A 22,476-nucleotide genomic window follows, 5' to 3' on the forward strand; every position below is an offset into this window, starting at 1 on the left:
GGCGGAATCAGCACCCCCAGCAGACCCCTGAGTCAGCTCCAGCTGTGCAGCATGAGCCTCCAACTTTGCAAGACGGGCGACCTGAGCCGAGCGCTTCGCGTGGACTAAGCCCCTGGCCACCCCCCGTATGGTGGCCTTACCGGCCTCCCACAGAGTACTTGGTGAAGAGACCGATCCTGTGTTGAGCACGAAGTAATTCTTCAGTTCTCGGCCAAGTAATTCAACAAAATCCTCGTCTTGCAAAAACCAGGCATTCATTCTCCAAGCCGTATGAACACCAGCAGGGGCATTCCCAAGCCGGAGGGAGACAGGGGAGTGATCCGAGATGCCCCTAGGCAGAATAGTGGCCCCGGATACCAACGAGCAATCGAGGGCAGGCATCAGAAGCAGGTCAATACGGGAGTGAGTATGGGCGGCCACGGAAGTGTGGGTGTACTGCTCTCACCGGGGATTCCACACCCTCCATGCGTCGCAGAGACCCGGGGCGGAGGATCAATCAGAAAGGCGCTTAGCAGAGGCAAGGCAGGGTGCAGAGCAATCGAGGGCAGACATAAGAAGCAGGTCAATACGAGAGTTAGTATGGTGGGCCACGGATGTGTGGGTGTACTGCTCTCGCCGGGGATTCCACATCCTCCACGCGTCGCAGAGACCCAGAGCAGAGGACCAATCAGAAAGGCGCTTAGCAGAGGCAAGGCGGGGTGCAGAGGGAACACCTGTCGCGTCATGGGAGGGGTGCATAACAGCATTAAAGTCGCCTCCGATAACCATCAGGCCCTGGGGAAGGGAGGAGACCTGGAGCATAAGTCTCCGGAGCGCGTCGGGCATGGCGGCGGGGGGAATATAGAGAGATACAATATTAAGAGGGTGTCCCTCAATCCTGCCAACCAGGACCACATAGCGGCCTTGCGCGTCATTCTCAACCCGGGACAAAATAAAGGGGAGACCCCTACAAAGCAATATGGCCACCCCCCGGGAGCCCCGAGTAAAACCTGAGTGCCAGACTCTGTCGAACCCATAGCGGGCAAGAAAAGCGCACTGGGTGGCTAAAAGGTGCGTTTCCTGTAAAAAAAAGATGTCGGGTGCGTGGCGTTGGGTGCTGAGGAGAACTGCAGTTCGCTTGATACGGTCTAGTAGGCCGTTAACATTCCACAATACAATGTGGAGGGGTCTATATAGAGCGGACATCATATGGGCGGGTATTGTATGTGGAGTACTAATACAGATAAACCTGGGTCCCAGGGGAGGCCACCCCCGGCCGGAGCATTGGGATACAGTGCGCGTGATATGCGAATCACCGTGTCGTCAGCTATGGCGCGTGTACAGTGATGGATGCCAATTAAAACAAAGAACAGCGGCCCGTAGGCGGCCAAAAACAACAAACCATCTGAAGACAACGGTCTGCCCCCCCCTCCCTCTCCGCCTAACACCCCCCACCCTACACTTCGAAACGTGAAGCATCTGTCACCCTGAAAGGAAACAACAAGAAATCAGCAACGCAGCTGAATTGGAAAGCTAAGCTAAAACGGTTAGCAAAACATAAGCCTGGCAGTGATGGACCCCTCCATGTAGACGGATAAATAATCGTTAATAGCTAGGAAAAAAGAAGAAAAAAAAAACAAGTAAGCAGTAAGACCAAGGCCTACAATGAAGTCAGTGTGTTCAGGTAATACGAGTAGTCGAACTTGGTCTGGAGGTGGCGGACCCCTACATGTGTATGGACCTGGAAAGGGAAGCACCACCGCAGGGGCTGCTAATAGAGCAGCGTACGATCATCTTGCAACAGGCTCTTGAGGTCAGTTCCCACCATCGTCCCCAGTACCTCGGAGCACAGGACTTCGCAACAAGTCTGAGCCAGAAAGGGCCTGGCACAAACCTCCAGAAGGGTCCGGGGCGGGATCCAGGTCGATCTGGGAAACAGTGGAGTTGGGAGACTCAGATCTTCTGGGCCATGTATGAGGAGGAGACAGTTGAGGCGCACCCTCTGGGGAGCGGGAGGCTGATCCTCGGCAAGCACCCTTCCTGCAGGACCTGTTGCGGCACCCCTGGGACTTAGGTATAGGCAGGTGGGGTTGTGTGAGCACCCTCCGAGCGGGAGAGGAGGCCAAGGTGGTCCGGAGAGGGCGCTCCTCTGTGAGCCAGGTCCAAGCCACCTGGGGGCTGTCAAAGAAAGACGCCTTGTCCTGAAAAATGACTCAAAGTCAGGAAGGAAAGAAAAAGCTATAGCGAAGGCCCAGACTACGGAGTTACTGCTTAAGTTCGTCATAAGTGCGACGCTGGGTCTGTACCTCCCTGGTGTAGTCTGGGAAGATCATAATCTTGCTGTTCTGGAAGGTCAGGGGGGCCTTCGTCCGGGCCTCCCTAAGGATAACGTCCCTGTCCCGGTAGTTGAGGATCCGCAAGATGATGGGCCGGGCGGGAGCTCCCGGTGGAGGCCGGGGAGCCAGGGAGCGGTGGGCACGCTCAATAGCAAACCATGGGGAAAGGGAGTCTTTAGGCATCCATGTGCGCACCCAAGTCTCCACGAACGTGTCCGCGTGGCCTTGCTCCACTCATTCGGGAAACCCAATAAGGCGCAGGTTGTTCCTCCGTGCCCTGTTTTTGGCGTCCTCGGCCCGATGGTGAAGCTCCGAGGTCTGAGTTTGGAGACGGGCCACCTGGGTCTTGAGCTGGTCTATATCATCCTCAGCCGTAGAGAGACGCGACTCCGCCTCCGAGATCCATGCCGTGGCATTTCGCAGGTCCTGCCAAATAAGGGCCATGTCAACCTGCACGTCACCAATCTTGTTCTCCACCGATGTCTGCGACGCACCAATGGCCTGGAGGATAGAGAATAGATCTCCCTCAGCGGGAGCCGGAGTGGCGGCTCCTCCCCCCCCAGTTCCCGGTGGTGAATTTGCCCATCGTTGTTTGGGTGTGGGAGGCAGGGGTTTGTAGGGTGCGGGTCCTGCCCATCATCACCAGGGGCCAGCCATCACATGGGCGGGGGGGGCAGGCAATCACCCCGAGAGGAGGGGGCCCCCTGGCACCCAGACCCTCGATACTCAGGCCCAGACGCCTAGGCTAGCCCCCTCAGGTCACCATCCACCCCTGGGGAGAGCCCGCAGACCGCCAAGATAAGCGCCCCAAGCAAGAGGAGCGCCAAGCGGCCGACAACCAAGGAGGCCCGGAGAGGTATGTCTCCAGGTCATTGCACGGTGGGTGAGAGGCAGTTCTAGGCAGTCGGCTCCAGGAAGCAGCGAGACCCGTGACAGCAAAGAAGGTCCACAAGGGTGCAGGAGGGCCCAGGCGAGCAGCAGAGGCGGCGGTCAGGGGGCCCGACAGCGCTCCCCTATCCACCATTGGCAGCCGGAGAGGAGGCGGGTGTCTCCCCGCTAGCAGAGGCGACTCCAGGGATGAGGGGGAGCAACCCCACAGTGACCAGCTCTTCCCCCGCAGCGCCGCCAGGGAGTACGTATAGCCAATTCCTCTACACCGCTACCCGACAATGGTAGCCGAAGTCAGGTAGGGCCAATCAAGTGTCTAGAAGGGGCCCCTCGGCCCGACAACATCCATGGGGAGGCTCGGGCGCGTGCACCAAGCAAGGAGGAAGGGGGGGCTCAACAGCTACAGTTCCCCCGGCACCACCCCCGTGACCCCAGCCGGTCACCAGTACCCTCCGCACTCACCAGAGTCCCGTCCTTAGGGGCCGATGGGGTCCACCCCCTCCTCGAGGGCCAGCAATCCACGGGGGGCTAGGACCAGGTCAGGGGGGCACAGGCCAAGTCAACTCTGGAGGTGCACAATACCGATCATAGAGCCCCGGTTGGACGGCAGCTGCCTCAGCACCCCACAGCGGAGAGCGCCAGCGACTGGATCTAGGGAGGCCAGCCAAGCCCCCAGCCCCGTCCCACGCAGGAGCTGGGAGTTCAGAGGTCCAGGGAAGGCCAGAAGCACAGGGGGCAGGGAGGCCCCAACGCACCCCGACGCTGCCCGACAGAGGCAGCCGACCTCAGGCAAGGCGGGCAGGCAGGGCAGACCAGCAGGCGGTAGGAGGGAACCCCGCCACCGCGGAGAGCCTCCATCAGTGCGGGAGATATAACGGCCCAACAGGCCCAGCACACAGAAGCCCACGGGAGATCAGAAGCACATGGGGCAGGAAGGCCCGACAAAGGCAGCCGACTCCAGGCGAGGCGGCCGAAAGGGCGAAGCAGTAAGGCCCGGAGGTGCGCAACCACTGTAAAGAGCCCTCAGCAGCTCAGGAATCACCGCAGCCCCAACCAGGCCCACGAGGGCGGGACACCCAAGCCGGATTGCAGGCCTCCGCCGGCTCAAGCAAATCCCCCGCCTCCACCGCACCAGGGGTCCAAGATGATCGGATTCACGGGGGGGGGAGGCGTGGCAGGCCCCAGCGCACCTTGCCACTCATCACCGCTGCCCGAGAATGGCAGCCGAGAGACACCAGACAGAGGTAGGCAGCGGGCCGGCAGGCAGGCCGGCCGAGAGTCGAGAGTGTCCGGGGCGCCCCGGCCCCCACAGTCTGCCAGCAATCACCCCCTCGAGGCAGGCAGGCCTCACAGCACGGCCGTGCTCTGCTCTCCAGGGACCCAAGGTGCGACTCGGCCCCCAGCAGCACCGGAGAACAGGTAGGCCCAGTTCCCCCTGAAATGGCAGGTAGGGGCACCTGGGGATGTATCATCAAGGCCCACCGTGATGAATCAGGAATGGGCCACTGCGGGGGCCGCCATGTTGTAGAGCACGGCCCCGGGAAGGAAGACGGCTCAATCACAGCGTCCAAGCACAGATCTACTCAGGACCGGGATCGGAGGGCAGCCACAGGGACAGGGGAGCCTCCGCTGCCCCTGTATGGGGTCGATTGCAGCTATCAACGGGCGGATGGAAGGCGGATGACGGAGGGGGTCCGGAGCACTCTCAAAGTGCAACCGCCATCTTGACGCCTCCGAAGAGTAATTTGTATACAAGTCTAGATTTACCTTTGTGAATAGGCCCCTGACTCTTTTACCAATATGAATGGTATTGTTTTGTATGTACTAATAGATTACATCACAAATTGGGATTGTACATTTGGAGCATGTTGCAAAACAATCTGGCTAATGAATATTAATTAGGCAGGAAACAATTTGCAAACCCTTGTGACTGACCGAGAATGCAGGGATGGACGTCTGCAAGGGAGAGCAGACTTCTATCTCTGCATTTGAGTTTCCAAACTGAAAGCATTTTTATTCTTAAAGCAACTTTTGTCCATTAAACATTAAACAGATTGTTGCTGTTTTTGTTACAACTATCTTTTCCATTTGGAAATATATCAGGGGAAGCAAGCAGCAGTCCTCTGGACTCTTGTTTGCTTCCCAGGAGGCTGCAAGTGCAATTCCCAGAGGAGAAGCTATTCCATAGGGCTACATGGTGAGACATCAGTTTTAGACTGCAAATCCTATGATTTGCAAATTACAGGGCCTGCACCAGTAGAATGGTTTCATACATTTGACCACTAGTTATCCTAATAGCCACTTAGGTGAGGTTTAGATTCCCTTTCCAAAAAGCACAGAAAGGAAAGGTAGTTTACCAAGCATAGTGTATCTGGCAGCCCTAGGTCAGCTTTAGGGTGGTGCAACCTGAGAGACCGCACTGGGCGTCGACCTAGAGGGGGACCACTGACCTCGGGGAGGGGGGGGAGCTGTATTTAGTAATCACATAAGATTTAAAAGCACCTACAGCAGAGTTCCTTGGTCCAGCTTTCAGGCGGCAATAAAAATGTCATGATAACTCTTGTGATTAATGTTATTGGATATCGGAGCTTTGTCTAGTGGCAGTTTTGACTTGACCTAATGTAGCACAGAGGATTAATATGCCTGCTGCAAAAAACAGATCTTCTTTTGTGTGAATAGCTGAGTGGAATAGTACAGCCAGCCATTACCAGTGCTTTAAAACAATTGAAATGTTTTTGAGAGAGGGGCTATGCAGAGACATTTTAAGGCACGGCCAAAGTGGGCTCAGACCCAGGGCCCCAACCTTTCAGCCCCCACCCCATGGAGCCAGCTCTGTTCTGCAGTCTTGCCCTGATGACCGTGAATAATTCTTACACAGATTGTTTAAATACTGTTTCCTTTTAATTTATTTGTATTGTTAGTGATGTGTGAGAGTTTCTTACATACATTGTGCAGAGAAATGTTGCGTTTAATGTTTCTTGCAACGTCCATAAAAGCTTCTTTTAGATTAAAACAGGACCTCACATGAAAAATGGGAGGATGTCACAGGGTGTTGCAGTAATATTGGTGAACTGCTTCTGTGTTACAATATTGAAAACAAATGTCTCTATCCCTGAATATTAGATATAAGGACTTTAGAATGTGAACGAGTGTTCCTGTGCACTGTCAATGACCTGGCCAAAGAGGGCATAAAAGAGCTGAAATAGGATAATAAATTCAAATCTGTTCATAACAGGGGTCCCCAAAATATGTTTGGCCCAAGGCCCCCAAAATCCTTAAGATGTCCCTGGGGCTATGGAGATATGAGGGGTGATAGTGAGGGAGTTTCATTAGGAGGTTATATTTGGGGCCATAAAAGATTGACACACGGGCACCACCAGCCCTAAAGCCGGTCCCGGCTGCTCCCATAAGGGATTTCTGAAAATACAGACACCATACTAGTCTGTAAAGCATGAAAAAACAACTAACACTCACAAACTAAACACAAGAGGTAAATAGAATAGAAATTAAAGGAAAATATAAAAGAATAGGTTTGGTGGGAAGGGACACAAGTAATTCAAGAATGATTAACAAGTGTCCGGAGTTGATTTAATGACACCAGGTGTCAAAAGCAAATTTTAGCATTGAATTGCAAAGCAAGAAAACCAGTAACAAACCCAAAAGTGTTTTCTGCTGTGTTTTTAAATTTGAAACACATACTTCAGGCACGAAAACGAAACAAAACAAAGTAAACAATATCTACACATTTACATTGTTTAGGCTTAATCCAAGGACAAAGAATAGTGAAAAACGTAAACCTTTGTATAAAAGTATGCCGATTTGCTTTCACTAAGGCTTTTTTCTAGCGAGTTTGATTTTCTTTAGTATTAAACACAGTCCTGTCATGAGCCCCCGGTAGGGATGATGGCAACATGCATGAACATTAATGACCCCATGTATTAATGGCCGTTATTAGTACCCTGTACAGAGTACCAAGGAAAAGATCCGTCTTAGTCCTCGTCTTGCCCAAGATCCACCTTCTTAAAGGGCTGGTAATATCTTATTATCCACCTTCTTGCCTTGCCCATGCATAAGGGGATTTTTTGTTAACTCTCTCACCTTGGCCAAGGCAGAGGATTGTGTTTCGTAGCCCACACATTACCCAGTGGCAGGGAGACATTTTGTGTCCTCTGATTTGTCCAAGGATGCATGTAGCTTTCAAATACCCCTCCTCTCCAAATGTAGGGGTATCTTTATCACCTCCTTTACTTGCTTGTGGACAGGTGGTATTGCATGCTATCTCATCTGGCCCAAGGGTGTAGGGTATATTTGGTATCCTCACTCACCTTGCCCAAAGACAGAGTATATTGTGCCTTTCTTAAAAGCAAACACCCCGGTCAGGTATCACCTGTCCTGGGCAAGCAATATGGCACGAATCAGGATGGGCAAAAGCAGCTACCAATGGCCAGCCATGATTTCTCCCCATGCTCAGGCCCCTTGGATGGGACTGGGAGGCATAAAGAAAATGAGGAAGAGGGTGACTTGAAGAGGAGGAGCCAAAAAGCCTGCGCCTGAACCTGAGTGGACGCACTCTCCTGTCGCTGCGACTAACTATGCTTCTAGAGGCTCCCCTCGGTCCCTGATTGGCAGCCCACAGGAAGTAGAGAAGCCACGGGAGAAGGACCCCACATTGGCACTAGCTGAGAGCGCCTGTGGTGTGCCGAACAATAAGACGCTATATTTTAAGTAAAACAAGGGAACCCCCCAAGGTAGATAAGGACCTTGGGTATCAATTTGTTACAAAAACAAAGGTCCTTAAAGAACACAATAAAGTTGCAATAAATATATACTAGAATCGGTGCTATATTAAGGATGTCCAGCCGGACAACAAATTTAATGATTTAAAACAATTTCTGAACAAATAAGAGCACACAAATAGAGAGGGACACAGTCCTGCGTCTAGCTTTCAAACAAACAGCTACTGCACTTGTTTTAACACATTGGATTAACGTGCATACTGTTTAAAAAAAGTAGACTACGTTTCGATCCCTTTTACAATATTGGGATCATCATCAGGACGGGTATTATACAAGCCTATAATAATACACTGCCTTGTTGCTGTTAACAAGAGATGTGTTAGAGCTCCAGGGGAGCTAAGGTTTGAGTCAGACTCATTTAATCAGGCTGCATGTGTTATCATCACCCAGCCTAATACCTAGCAGACCTCCACTAGAGTTCATCTCAGTTCATATTATGGAAAGACCCCCTGAGTAACAAGCTATTGTTTTAAAGCTAAGGACCGTTGATCGTAACACACCTCAGCTACCCGAGAGCCACTACGCCTCTCTTGACTGACTCAAACCTTAGCTCCCCCGGACCTCCAACACATCTCTCCTGGCAAAGGCGGCAGAGACAATTGTGCACTCGGACAAGGCTGGCTTTGTGGGAGGTCGCACGACCTCCACCAATATCTAGAAGGCAATTCTTATCCATGAGCAGGCCTCGGGGGAGGGTGGGGGATGAAGAGTGTGCTCTTCCCAGCCTGGAAACCCACAAGGTGTTTGAGACTGTGGACTGGACATTTATGAGGCTCACCTTGTAGCGGTATGATTTGGAGGAGGATTACCTTAAGTAGTTGGAGCTTTTGCATACAGACAGTAGGGTGAGAGTGAAAGTTGGCCATTGATTATCGGATAGCTGGGCAGTTGAGAGAGAGACGGGGCAGGGGTGATGCCCCATCTTTGGTGATAATGCTAGTTACACAGGTGATAAAGCTAGTAACACAGGTGATATGCTCTAGGCATGGGGAGGATGGCATTATGGCAGGTGGCAGAAATAAGTCATATCCTTGTATGCTGATGATATTTTGTTGACTCTTAGACACCCGCGAGCCACATGGTGCGCTGTGGAAAGCACGATTAGTGAAGTGGGACATTGCTCGGGTTTCCGATTGAATGTGGATAAGTCCATATTATGCTCTATTAATGTGGATCATGACCTGGGGGGTCCTCCCCAATATACATCCCCATGGGTCAAATACTTGGGTCAAATACTTGGGTATCTATCTGAGTTCCAGTATAACGGAAGTGCACAATTTTAATATGGATGGACTCTTGACTGGCTTAGAGAGCAGTGTACATAGGTGGCTGCAGTTCCCGATGTCGCTGATGGGGCGCATAACAATCACTAAAATTATAGCACTACCAAGTACTCTGCAGCATACTTAGATGTGCATCCCGGAGGGATGGTTACGTAGATTGTATGGCCTGCTGAGGTTAGTGTACTCTCGGATAAGCCTTGATGTCCCGAGGATCTCGTGGGATGGTGGGGGAATGCAGACCCAAACTTAATAGTGTGCTATTGGGCAGCCCAGCTCCAACATGTGGCCCCATGGTTCGAGGAGGGAAGCATGGATCCAGTAGTTTTGATTCTGAGATGTTTAGATCCGCCCCTGAAACTGCTGGTGCTCCCCTCGTCTCGAGGAAGAAGACGCCTTCCCTCCCATGCAAATCCGGACAATTCTAGATGCGTGAGAGCAGGTTTCCAGGGAGGAGGGGGGCGAACATATATACTTGAAGCAACGTGTCCCCTGGAACACTGGGATCTGCCTGGTGGTGCCAGTCCTCCTCCAGCGAGGGGGCGGAGGCACCACTCCCTGATGTGTGGGAGACCTGTACGGAGATGGCAGGATGGTGGGGTATGTGGCCTTTTGAGACAGGTGGGGTATGATTGGTAGCAGCTTTCTGGCATATGCTGGGCTGGCGGCTGTGATGCCGAAGGCATGGCCTGGTTTCCCACCAGAACCGGAACCACACGTACTGACCAGACACTGCCAGACATGCATGGGAGCACTAAACTGATATCACATCCCTACACACTGGTGCTCCCATGACAGATGATCGGAAAGTTAATCTCGAATTCCAAGGGGAGCGAGACCTGGGGGAGGAACTGGGGAAGCGTGAGTGGGGGAATATCCTCAGTGATTGCCGACAGGTGACGTGCAATGCAAGACTGAAATTAATTCACTACAAATTCATTCATAGGGACTAAGTAAAGCCCCAGTGGTTACACAAATAGGGTCCTTCCAAGGAAGACTTGCTCTAAATGCAGAGTAGCAGTAGGTACTTATATACACATGTGGTCGCCCTGTCGGGGTTACACGACTTCTGAGGTGAGATGGTTGCAGCCTTGGGCAACCTGGTGTGTCTGGCGCTGCAGCCAACGATACAACTGTGCCTTTGGGGCTATGTTCACTGCACGAATACTAGCAAAATGAGTAAGTTTACAGAGCTGGGGCTGGCAATTGCCAAGAAATGTGTTGCATTGAAATGCATAACAAGCAACTTACCAACCAAGAGCTAGCTTGCTAGGTAGGGGCTTGAATGTGGAGTTTGACACAAGTTGGTATATAAGGGTACGAGTCAGGGGGGCCTTATGGAATGGGACATGACAGATTTTAGCCTACAATGTGAGCTAGATGATCTTGTTGGGGAACAGGATGTGCACCCTGCTGTTGAATAGTTTGATCAAGGGATGTCTCAGAACTGTTAGATATGCTGAGTTCATATGATATTGTTGTTGACAGGATACATAATCCCGCGCTGACAGTAGCCTACTTGTACTTGCCAAGAAAAAGGTTCGCGAAACTCGGTGCAAAACATGAACCCATTGTGGTGCCTCGTATCTGTTTAAAGAGGTCACCGTTGAACATAAAGATGTTGCAGAGACAAATCCTTATCATCTCCAACAACATCTGAGTATGATCCAGAAAACCTATGTCTCTCCGCTCGAGGAAATGTTGACAGGCGGTAATCCCTTGTTCATGGTCTATGATGGTATACAATGAACTTACGTCTAGCGTAATCATAATGAAACTCTTATCCCACAGGATGTTGTCAATTCTATTGAGGAAATCTTTAGTATCCTCAATGTGGGATGGGAGCAGGGTAACGTATTCCCTGAGAAAGTAGTCAACATATTTAGATAAATTCTCATTGACATTCCCTATAGATGACACAATAGGTCTCCCAGGTGGTTCACTGGCATTTTTGTGGACTTTAGGGAGTAAATAGAGTATAGGTAACTTCGGGTAATCTTTTTTAAGGACAGTGGGAGGAGGAAATTCGGAGTGCTGAATTGCTACAAATTGATTTAGTACATGTGAAAGTTTGGATGAGGTACATCGATGATCTTTTTCTTATATGGGATGGCAGTGAAAATGAAGCCATCAATTTTGTCAATAAATTGAATACCAACTTGTACAACATCAAATTGACTTACAATATGAGTAAAACTGAAACTGAATTTCTTGATGTACTTGTAACTGTACACAACAATACCTTAACCACTAGCTTGCACCGCAAAGCTACCGCCGGCAACAGCCTTCTTCACGCCCTCAGTGCTCATCCTGAAGCATTGAAATGGAGTATTCCTTACGGGGAATTACTGAGGGCGAGAAGAAATTGTGGCACGGATGAAGCCTTTGGCCTAGAACAGGTGAGGATACTTACCAGATTTAGGGAACGAGGCTATCCGGAAGGGGTGCTGACTAAAGCTCTTAGTAAAATCAAGGAGGTTACGAGACCCATGAGCCTCGAATATACTCAGAAGGCAAACAAAGAGGAAACATGTCCTAGAATGGTTACTACCTTCACACACGATTCCAATAAGATTCACAAGGTATTAGCAGATAATTGGAAGATCCTCAAATCAGATAACATCATAGGAGAAAAAATAACCGAAAGACCTTGTATAACATACAGGAGAGGTAGAAACCTAAGGGACATGCTTGTGAAGGGTGACATTACAGTCAATCGTAACAGGAATATGCATAATCTCAAAGGATTCTATCCATGTGGACAGTGCAGAGCATGCAGATCTAGTCATATGGTTAAAGAATTTGAAATACCTGGGCGCACCACCAAAAAACCCATCTCACAATTTCTTACATGTAGTTCCAATTTTGTAGTATATGCACTGGAATGTCCATGCAGGCTTAAATATATTGGAAGTACTGTCTGCATGGTAAAAAAACGTATCCAGGAACACCTCAGAGCTATTACAAATGTAGACCTCCACTATCCCATTGCTCGTCACTTCCAAGACAAGCACCAATCCAATAATCTACTTCTTAGGTTTTTTGTAATTGAACAAATTAATCTAGGAAGACGGGGAGGCAACAGGGAACTTGAGCTCAGGAACAAAGAATCCAAATGGATTATAGATCTCGAGACCAGAGTCCCGGGGGGACACAATTTAGACGAGGAACTGGCTACTCACTTGCATTCTGATTAATATTTTATTCTCTTTCAGCTATCTTTCTGCCAGACGCTGTAACTGTGTACATATACTGTTTAACATTGCAGTTATTTCAGTAATTTTGTTTTTAACATCTTTCTTATCTCATTTTATTATAGGAGAAAAGGAAGGGACCCATCTTGCTCCAGAATTCTGCACGGGTTCCCCACCCTTTTCTTCAGAATAGATTTTCTACATATACTGTGAGATTATGAAGAATCTTGTATTTGTTTAAAAAAAAAAATTTTCATTAATTAATGTTTTGATACTATGTGGTAGTTTTTATGGTATAACACTTGTTTTCTATTGAACTCAAAGACTTTTTCTTCTTTCTAAGGCTTTGGACAGTTATCTTAGTATACTTGTTAACAACATGTCTCGTTTTAATTTTGGTTTCTGTATATTCAACTTCTTAAAAAACTCAAGAATATGAGGAAATTTGTGCGACATTAAGTAACCTTAGTCACATACTTCCGTTTATAAATTAATTAGGACTTTACCCACTGGGGTGGTATATGAGCATAGCTCGATGAAAAATAGCATTTTTTGCTTTTGTACGTTGGGATCACCTGATCCGATGATATGTCTTCCCCCACTTGGGGAGTAAGAAGATTATGACACTAACTTGTATGACCAAGAATTAATGATGGTATGTGGGCTTTTCCAAAACGGTTAATTTCACTGAAACAGTTTTGTTTTTTTCTCAATTTCAGAACCTTCATGTACACTATGTTAACGAGACATGTTATATTCTATTATGTTGATATGCTGATACATGGATACTCATCCTGTTCCAAGATGGCCGCCATTGTAACTCTGTACACAGAGGCAATCTATAGTCCTTCTTTTGTGCTCAATGTTTATTTATGCACAACTTTCTTGAAACAAAGTTATCGTGTGATCAAGACACATTTTTGGTGTCGAAACGCGTAGCGGTTTAACAAGAATAAAACTTTGGTGAAGTAAAACCTGACCTCTGAGAGTGCGTCGTTACCTTTGACGATTTTAGGTATATATATATATATATTTATTTATTTATTTATTTGTATATATATATATATATATAGTTAGATATATAAAGATATAGATAGATAGATAGATAGATAGATAGATAGATAGATAGATAGATAGATAGATAGATAGATAGATAGATAGATAGATAGATAGATAGATAGATAGATAGATAGATAGATGGATAGATGGATGGATGGATGGATGGATGGATGGATGGATGGATGGATGGATGGATGGATGGATGGATGGATGGATGGATGGATGGATGGATGGATGGATGGATGGATGGATGGATGGATGGATGGATGGATGGATGGATGGATGGATGGATGGATGGATGGATGGATGGATGGATGGATGGATGGATGGATGGATGGATGGATGGATGGATGGATGGATGGATGGATGGATGGATGGATGGATGGATGGATGGATGGATGGATAGATAGATAGATAGATAGATAGATAGATAACAATATTCACTGAAGAAACTAAAGTTATAGGGAAGTTAGGGTTGAATGGTTGTCAGTACTGACTACAACACAAAACATAAAAAGATGTGAGATTCAAATGTTAAGGTAAAATGTGTCCTTTGCTACACCGAATATCACTTGAGATGTACACCAAATTTCTCATAAAAGTAGAACCTCACTCAGAAAGTGTGTACTTTATGGTTTGATGTTAAATCTGATTAGTAGCACTTTCAAATATTTGCATTTGAAAAAGGTACCTAGTGGACTTTGAAGGGTTCAAATTTAGATCTATTAACAGTTAAAAATGTGTTTTTACATTTGCTTAGAACATTAGCGTCAATTGTCAAATTTGCATGAAATTTGGCAGATGCTTAGCATGTTTGGTATTTTCAAATTCGTGTAGATCCATCAAGGTGGAGAACAATTAAAAATATGGGTCAAAAAGTATTACTTTTTTAAATAATTGGGACAGTGTTTATCAAAGCTACATGGAATTCAGCAGAAATTTAGCATGTTTAGCGTTGTGTTGGTATACCAAGTCTCATGCAGATCCATTAATGGGGGAAATGAAAAGGTGGGGGGGGGGCAAATATTTTCATTTGATAATAACTTGGCACTGTGTAATGAATTTGCATGAATGTTTGCAGGGTATTAGCAAGCTAAGCTCAGCACAAGGATATCATTATGTGTGCATATCTGACAAGAGGCCAATGATAAATAGAGGAAAAGAATATTTAATTTGCTGATAAATTTGGTGCCAGTTTATGGATCTGCATGAAATTAGGCAGAAACATCTTAAACTTGCTCTTTATATGCTGAGTTTCATGCTGATCCTTCAAAAGGGGGGGGGGGGGTCAAAGACTGGTCAAAAAGTGTTCATTTGATAATAACTATGGTATATTTAAGGAATCTGCACAAAATGTAGCATGCTGTTAGCATTTTAGTATGTTAAGCCTAGTGCATGGAGTTCAGGTTTCAATTAGATCTTACAAAGGAGGGCAAAGCTGAAGAGGTGGGTGTAAAAGCCTTCAAATTGCTAATTAATTTGGCTCTGTTGCATGCATCTACCATAAACCTAGCCCATATATCCACAGAACCACCAGCAAAACGTAGGTAATAACTCACGAAAAAGTTCCTTAAATTTGGTGCCACACTTTTCAGTGCAGTTGACCCCATGCCTGAAACGCTCTCCCACTATATCTGCCTCGTTTGGAACTTTATTCAGTTCTGGAGGAGTCATAAAACCTTCCTGTTCTGCAAACCTAGAGCGTCGAGATCTGTGTCTGCCTGGCGGAGATCTCTTTGCCTTGAGAGAAGCCACCACTGTGGTCGGAAGCTTTGCACCAGTGTGTGAGGGTTATTTTTGTGTTGCCCTGATAGCGACCACCAGGAATCCCCTGGCAGTCCTGAAGAGGAAAAGAATATGTCATAACATCCCTCCTAAAGGGGGCTGACAACCTGATTACCGTGGGCCATTGGTCTAAAGTTACGCCAAAAAAAAAGCGAAAGCTCCACAGGCTGAACATGATGGCTCATCCAACTTTAAATAGAGTGGGTGAACCATAAATCTGGCAGACAGGGTACTCAGCCACACTTCTGGTAGAGTACCCTCTCCACTAAACTCTAAATAAGGTCCCTTCATTCTTCTCCTATTGGGTTACAGGTATCTACATTTTCCAATTGCACAGATGACATCTCGGTAGCTGTGTTTTTGTAAACTTCTAAGTGTGTCCTCTTCTGCTGGTTTTATTTTCCCTCTGCATTTAACTTATTAATGAACTTCCACCCATGACACAGTTCAAACTACATCAGCTGGTTGGTAGCTAGCTGGGAAATGATTGTTACCAATATTTACTTACGTTTGCAACTCTTAAAAGGCCTTGAAAACTGTCAGAGGTCAAAGCTACACAGGAGCTTTCGTATCACTGGAAAGCTCCAAGGCGATGCCGGTGCCAATGAGATGGTTGGCTACAGAATCTGCCCTCCGTCTTAGAGCCCAGATCCCTGTTTAAAAGGTCCTTTCCCTGTAACGATACAGAAAATCACCCGAATGAAAAACTAAAATGCAACACCACACTGACAACATAAAAAAGAGCTAAGAATAAGAAAGACATTTTTACCTTGTTGCCCTGAGATAGTTGTCTTGAACCTAATTGCATTGTCTGTTTAGTATCTGGGCGACTGGCATCCTGTAGAGAAATCAGTCTTCGTGCTGACCCTAAACTGAAAAAAGGCACATTTAAGCTACTTCAAGGAACATCTTTCAATCTTCACAGGAACTTTTCCGGCGGAACTGCAGCAAAAAGCTCCTAGATGACTTCAATAGCAGTGGCGGCCCCTTCGTTAAGGCAGAGGAGCATCGCCCCGCCTGCTGCTAGTGCAGCAGGTACACACATTGATAAAATGGTAATAAATTCCATTTGATCATAATGCGTCACAGGCTCGCTCTGTTACAGCTCGAGGGCAGGGGGCGGGTGCTCATTTGTGCAATTGCACTATTACTTCAGCCCCTGCAGGTGCGCATGTCAGATTGGCCAGCTGTCTAGAGCCAGTCTATCTGACAGGCGCACTTCAGAGCTAGCAATCTCAGGGCCGAGAAACAGCCAGGGGATTGCAGCCACAGTCCCCCAGCCTCAAAATGTGCGCTGGGTTAGCCTGCTCCAACCAATTCTGGAATTGTTTCGAATTGCATAAGGGCGGAAGTCCTTCCCTATCCTGCTGGAGTCACCGCCGAGGAGAGTGCCAGGACAAACAGACTGGAGCCAGAGCCTGCATGCCAGCAAGTGAAACATATACAGTGACTTTTTTGGGACACTACACCTCATCATATTTTAATGTTGTCGGCCGCCACTGTTCAATGGCTAGTCCAGCTCAGCAGGTTCCACATGAAAAGGTTCAGTGCACTCGGGGCCTTTACCTTTTGTATGTCCAAAGTACAAGGTACATCGTTATAGCCCATCTGCAGGGATCAGTTCGAGTGCTTTCACTTCACAGGGGTTCTGCTCAGACCCACTGAGCTACTCTGTTACCCATGTTCAGAGGAATCAAAGCAAACAGTCTCCATTTTTATCTCGGGGAAACCCATGGTTTTCTTAAATGGCACCATGCTGTCTAAAGTATGGCTCTCATAGTTCACCACAACAGATTTCCAGTTACTGACCACTAGTTCACAGACTCATCTACCACACACACCTGCTCACAACACTACCACATCATATACAGTTATCGTTCTTGCACAAGCCATGAACGTGTTGTGTTTCCCCAGACTGATGCCAGCATCTTCACAGCAGTGTCCACACACAGCCATTAAACATTGTTTTGGTTAGAGGCAAGAGTCATGGTTTTATTCAAAGTCACCTACTCCACTGCCTCTGTCTCTTTCACCTTTGGGCAGGGGGCTGTCTGCTGTTAATGTCCTTCTGATACTCCAAAAATGCTGGTAAGTCCTCACAAAGAAAGGGCCCAGGTCCGGTATATACTAGCTCTGCAAACACGGATGACCACTGTGGAGCCTTCCTGGGAGGCCCAAAGCAGATATGGGTGAGTGCACTCACATGTAACAGACAGAGCCTTTTGCCACTGGTGTCCTGGGGCTTTACCTTCCAGTAAGTCCAAAACTAAGCACCAAGCACAACCCTGTGATGCTTAACTCTCTCAGGTAGGGAAGTCCAGGAAGTGGGGTGGAGGGTGGAGGGGGGGGGAGGGGGGAGAGAGATGTCCAGGACTCGGGGTGGGGGGGCGGGGGGGGGTCAGGCATTTGCCCACCTTGGAGGAATTAGTGAGTATTGTTTGCAGGTACTTTTGCTGTTCCCTTCCGACCATTGTCCAAAGTTATGATTCAATCCCTACCAATGCAGGGATTCCCCTTCCCCCAAGTGTCTCAACCTTGCTCAGTACCTTGTTGTCTTTGGTTGTCTCTGTTTGCACGCTGGGACTAAGAATGCCAATGGTGGACAGGGCAGTGCCGCTTCAGGCGACCTGTGTCCTCAAATGGTCCACCAAGTGGGAATGGCAGCTGCCTTCCTCTAAACATGTCCTTATTGGTTGAACATGGGGAAGGCTAGCACTGGCCATGTAGAGGCCACGCTCATGTTGCAGTATTTGAAATCAGGTAAGTTTTCACAGGTGGATCTTCTCCCTGTTCAAACACAAGCCCACCACCCAAACAAAGCAAAGAGCCCATCTGAGGCTGCAGCAGTGATGGAGAGGTGCAAGTTGACACTCAATTCGACTGTGGGAAGCAGTTTGCGCCTCTCCTGGTGCAGCAGTTTTTTCAGGTGGGACACTAAATGTGGTAACAGTTTTTCTGTGCCAAATAGTCTTGTGTCTTCTTTGGTGAGAACCCCATGAGGTACATTTGAAGACCCTGTGCGCGTCCTACAGCCACAAACATTAAAGCCTCTAAACGTGCTGCAGTGATATCCGGGTCTCCAGGCCTCACCCTATGGTCTAGAGACGCTGGGCCTTCATCAGAACCACAGCGGGCAGCTTCAGTTTATCCTGCTTCAGCACTTGGGAGTAACGTCTTTCTCATGCAAGGGCACCTCCAATGCCCCATCTAAGCAATTAGTCACTTCCTTCTTTCAAGCCAGGCCCAATGCAGAGCCTTCTCAAAGGCTACAGCACACCCCAGGTTTCTGGCCCCGAACCTTGTAAAGGGCAGTAGGCAATCAATATCCCAATCCTGCAGAACAGAAGAGAGTTTCCCAGTCTCCACCTACTGTGATTACCCCAGATTCTGGTTGTTTTTGCTCCATTTTTAGAGTAAGTTTGCAAACAAAGCTTATGTAATCCACAAGTCCACCTCTGGGCCCGATTTCAGGCAGTCCTCCCTTTTGCATGTTCCTCTCAGATTGATCCTGACATGCTCTTGCCAAGTCCGCAGGAAGTTGGGATTGAGACCTAACCACCGCTTAACCTGCTGCAGATAACACTTGTGGGGAAAAATGAGGGTGGAAGGGGGCATAGGTTTATAAGTACTGAGAAGAGACCCTCCAAGTCATATTGGTGTCTGGGGATCTTTACAACCCTCCATCTTAGGTTTACTCCAGTGTAGGAAATCAAAATGAATTGCTTTGCCACCACAGTGGGATGTAACATACCCACTGCACCCACCGCCTACTGTACACATACAGTTACAAATATAAGTGTCATTCATGTCCACATGGATGGACAGAAGGATCCAGTTGCAGGGACTGGCAGACCAATTTAACAACATGGAAGAGACCAGTAGGCCAATCATTCTGAAAGGCGGCAGGTGAAACGGGCAAACCAGCCACCTTTGTCTGTTGCTGTCAACCAACTGCTCAGTTAGTAGGTCCTGAGAAGACCAGCTGCATGGCTTTGTATTGTTCGTATGCCATTTGAGTAAAACAAAGGTCAAAGATTTTTTGTGTGGATTTCTAATAGGCATGGGTACAAACAAAGTACAAGAACAAGTGTACAAGACATACTCTGCAATGATCTTGGTTAGTAGACACTGCTTACCAAGAACCTTAACATTGCAGAAGTCGTATGCATAGGAGTCACAATTTTGAAAACGTCTCAAATTTTGTCTCAAAGTTGCAAATTTTTGTCTATTCCTCACGTATTTAGGCTGAGGATAATTCAAATGTTTGTAGTTTACTGATTGTAAAAGTTCTCTAGAAAACTGGAACTGTTTATTTGTCGGTTTAATCAGTAACTTTCACTATCATTTGTTCATGACAGAAAGTTTCTTGACTGGCAGAAGTTAATATGTTTCCATGAGAGCTGTAGGACATTGACTAATTGATTTTATGGATGCTTTGGAGATAGCCACAGCATCATGCCAAATTACATTGTTTAGGGTATCCTTTTCCGGTAGCATGCACTTGCAAAAGAAGTTGATAAAATGAATGTAGTTTCTAGCAAGCAGTGAAGTTAGTGCAAATTCAAGCCTAAACCGGCAATGAGGTGTGAGAATCTCAGATTTAAAGAAGAATGCAGGTTGATAATATACAGGTAATCTATGCTAAAGAAAGTCTTTTTTTTAACCAATGATCCATACAATAATGTTAGAGTGATTTGTGTAGTGGCAACTGAAATTGTTGGACTGATGGCGCCTCTTGCATATTTGTTAGATAACCGTTTAAGTGCACTACAGATGGGCTGGTTTCCAATGATCACATTTGTTGTGTGAATTTGATCTACCTCCCAAGGTATGGATGACAGGACACTTGTTTGATGTTCATTTTGTTTAGATACCATATAAAATTAGGTTTAGTACAGCCAAAATATACCCTTTTAGTTTTCAAGTAATTAACCTTTACGTTGTTTGCATTATATGTTTGGTTAGACAGTTTAGATGATGTTGAAGGCCTTTTCAAGTGTACAAAAAGATAAGGTCGCCTGCCGTTGCTAAATGATTTATCACCGCCCAGTTTAATTTTGGTGGAAAGCCATCCCTCTAGTTCAAAGCTGTGGTACATTAACGATATACAAAGAATATAGCAGTGACGCCAAAATACACCCTTGTTTAAGGCCGTTTACTGTCTGTATTTTTTGGGGTTAAACCCAGCTCATCCGAGAGTTTGACCCAGGGCCATGTCTATTTGTAAAACTCAATTATGACGCATAACAAGATTTGATCAATACCCAGATGAAAGTTCTGCCATAGAATGTTTCTGCCCACTCTGTCAAAAGCTGTTTTGATGTGAGGATTCTTGGCCTTTTAACAGCCAAACTGTAGGATTGCCTTTAGTTCTGATTCCTACTGTTCTGTCCAGAACCCTCCTGCTTAGCACAGATGATTCTGTGTATTTTTGTCCTGAGAGGAATTTTCACAGTCTTAATTTCATAATTAAAGTTAGCGGACTGTGTTTTTAGGTCCAGCCTAGGCAGCACGCATGCACTGTCTGGAAGGCCTGTTGCATTGAATATAGGATTTAGCTCTTACCTGCTGCTAACCATTGGGTCAGTCTAGTGTCGCTCTTCTTTGCTGCTCCTAAGGGGTTTACTCAGCGATATCACTTTTGTTTTTCGCAGAGGAGCACCGACCAACTACAGTTTACTTCCCCTTACATTCTTCATCTGTTGTTGGGGAGAACTCTTTTTTGCAACTGTTGCAGCACTGCACTCCGCGCTTTATCTTTAAATACTGCGGCCACACGTCTTTTGTTCTGCACGGCATGGCTCGCCCACCTGTAATTTTTATAATTGTGAACATACTTCAACTATCAGCCCGGCCCATTTCACGAGCGCCATGCTTTATGTTTTACTTTCATTCTCGTGTTGTATTTCTTGTTACTCTGCATATCCCCATGGGGTGCCCTGCCTGGCGCCTGGGGAGCCGTCGAGTTCACACCGTCGTGACTGGGCCTTTCTGTTTGGGTGCCGTCTCTCCAGCTCACCTATCCCCAACACAGCTGGCTGCCCTCTCAAACGGAGGGCCTTTAAAGCCATTAACAAAATGCAGGCACGAGCTTACTATTCCCTGTGCGCCTCTCCTCACCGATATTCGCGTGCATGCAGCGTCCCCCTCGCCACAAAATCTCTGAGGCTTAAGGGTTCTGACAACAAAAGAACAACATCTTTCCCTCAGCACAAGAGGTAACCGGCAGACCTGCAGAACTTGCTGCTTCGAAGCAGCCAGGACTTTGACCTTATATTTGCTGCTCCTTCTGAAACTCCGGGTTGCAACTCCATCTACGTCTGGGTGAGTGGCCATATGGAACGAGGAAGGTTTGTGGCTCTTTCTGAACCCCTGAGCATCTAAACTTACTTCCATGGAGTGATTTTTTATGGTGTATGTTGTGCCGTGTACATGAGGGGCACATTCTTTTTTTATGTTGTTTGTACTGTGAAATCCATGCATCCTCCATGTTACTGTAGTGTCTGTGTTTTGCATCTATTTTGTGGTTCGCATTTTCTTACTTTTCTACTCCTTGCTGTGTTTACTTGTCTGTAGTTTTTTAGGGAGTGAACTACTCACACAACCTTGCTGGTTTTGTATGACTTTGGGCCTCTCAATGTTTCACTTGTAGAGGGATCAGTGTGTTTGTACTCCGTGAGTGTAAAATGTGCTTTGCTCCAGCGCACTAGGCAGTTTTTGTTACTGCTCCGTCGCTGATTGTCCCACGTGGACAGTCATCTCTCCTCCACATACCTACTTCCCCTCTCATCTCTCTCTCACACTCACACTCCCCACTCTCATCTCGCCATACCACTGCCCTCTCTCATACCACCCTCACACTATCTGTCTCTCTATACTGCCTACTCACAAATGCTACCTTCCTAAACCTCCTCACGCTATGCACTAGGCCACCTCTCGTCTACCCCCACCCCAGGTGCCCCTTCCACTTGTCCCTCTATCTCTCGTACTCTTTCTCACCCATCCGTTTGGCTCTCTCAAGTTGTTGACTCAGCTTTTCAAGCAAAGTTTCTATACCATAAGTTTTCAAAGTTTCTGTCCCTCAAACCCACACTCTCCTCCTCTTTTTGGCGTGTCTTCTGCGTACACAAAACTTCACTCCTTATGCGTCAATGGCCTG

At 47.3% G+C, this 22,476-nt stretch overlaps 1 protein-coding gene across 3 annotated transcripts in view; it reads right to left on the reverse strand.

Moving 5' to 3' along the window:
• The window catches only part of CIMIP4 (ciliary microtubule inner protein 4), a 317,064-nt gene that overhangs the window by 257,959 nt on the left and 36,629 nt on the right, over positions 1–22,476 (reverse strand). For 2 of the 3 annotated variants that reach the window (XM_085601334.1, XM_085601336.1), the window contains exons 2-3: positions 16,087–16,189; positions 15,826–15,990 (exon numbers count right to left, since the gene is read on the reverse strand). The gene's annotated coding sequence lies outside the window, so the exon portion shown is untranslated. The remainder of the gene's footprint in view (positions 1–15,825; positions 15,991–16,086; positions 16,190–22,476) is intronic. The other variant, XM_085601335.1, reaches the window with a different exon arrangement.

The sequence above is a fragment of the Triturus cristatus genome, chromosome 4_2 (assembly GCF_964204655.1).
Source record: "Triturus cristatus chromosome 4_2, aTriCri1.1, whole genome shotgun sequence".
In the NCBI taxonomy this organism is placed as follows: domain Eukaryota; kingdom Metazoa; phylum Chordata; class Amphibia; order Caudata; family Salamandridae; genus Triturus; species Triturus cristatus.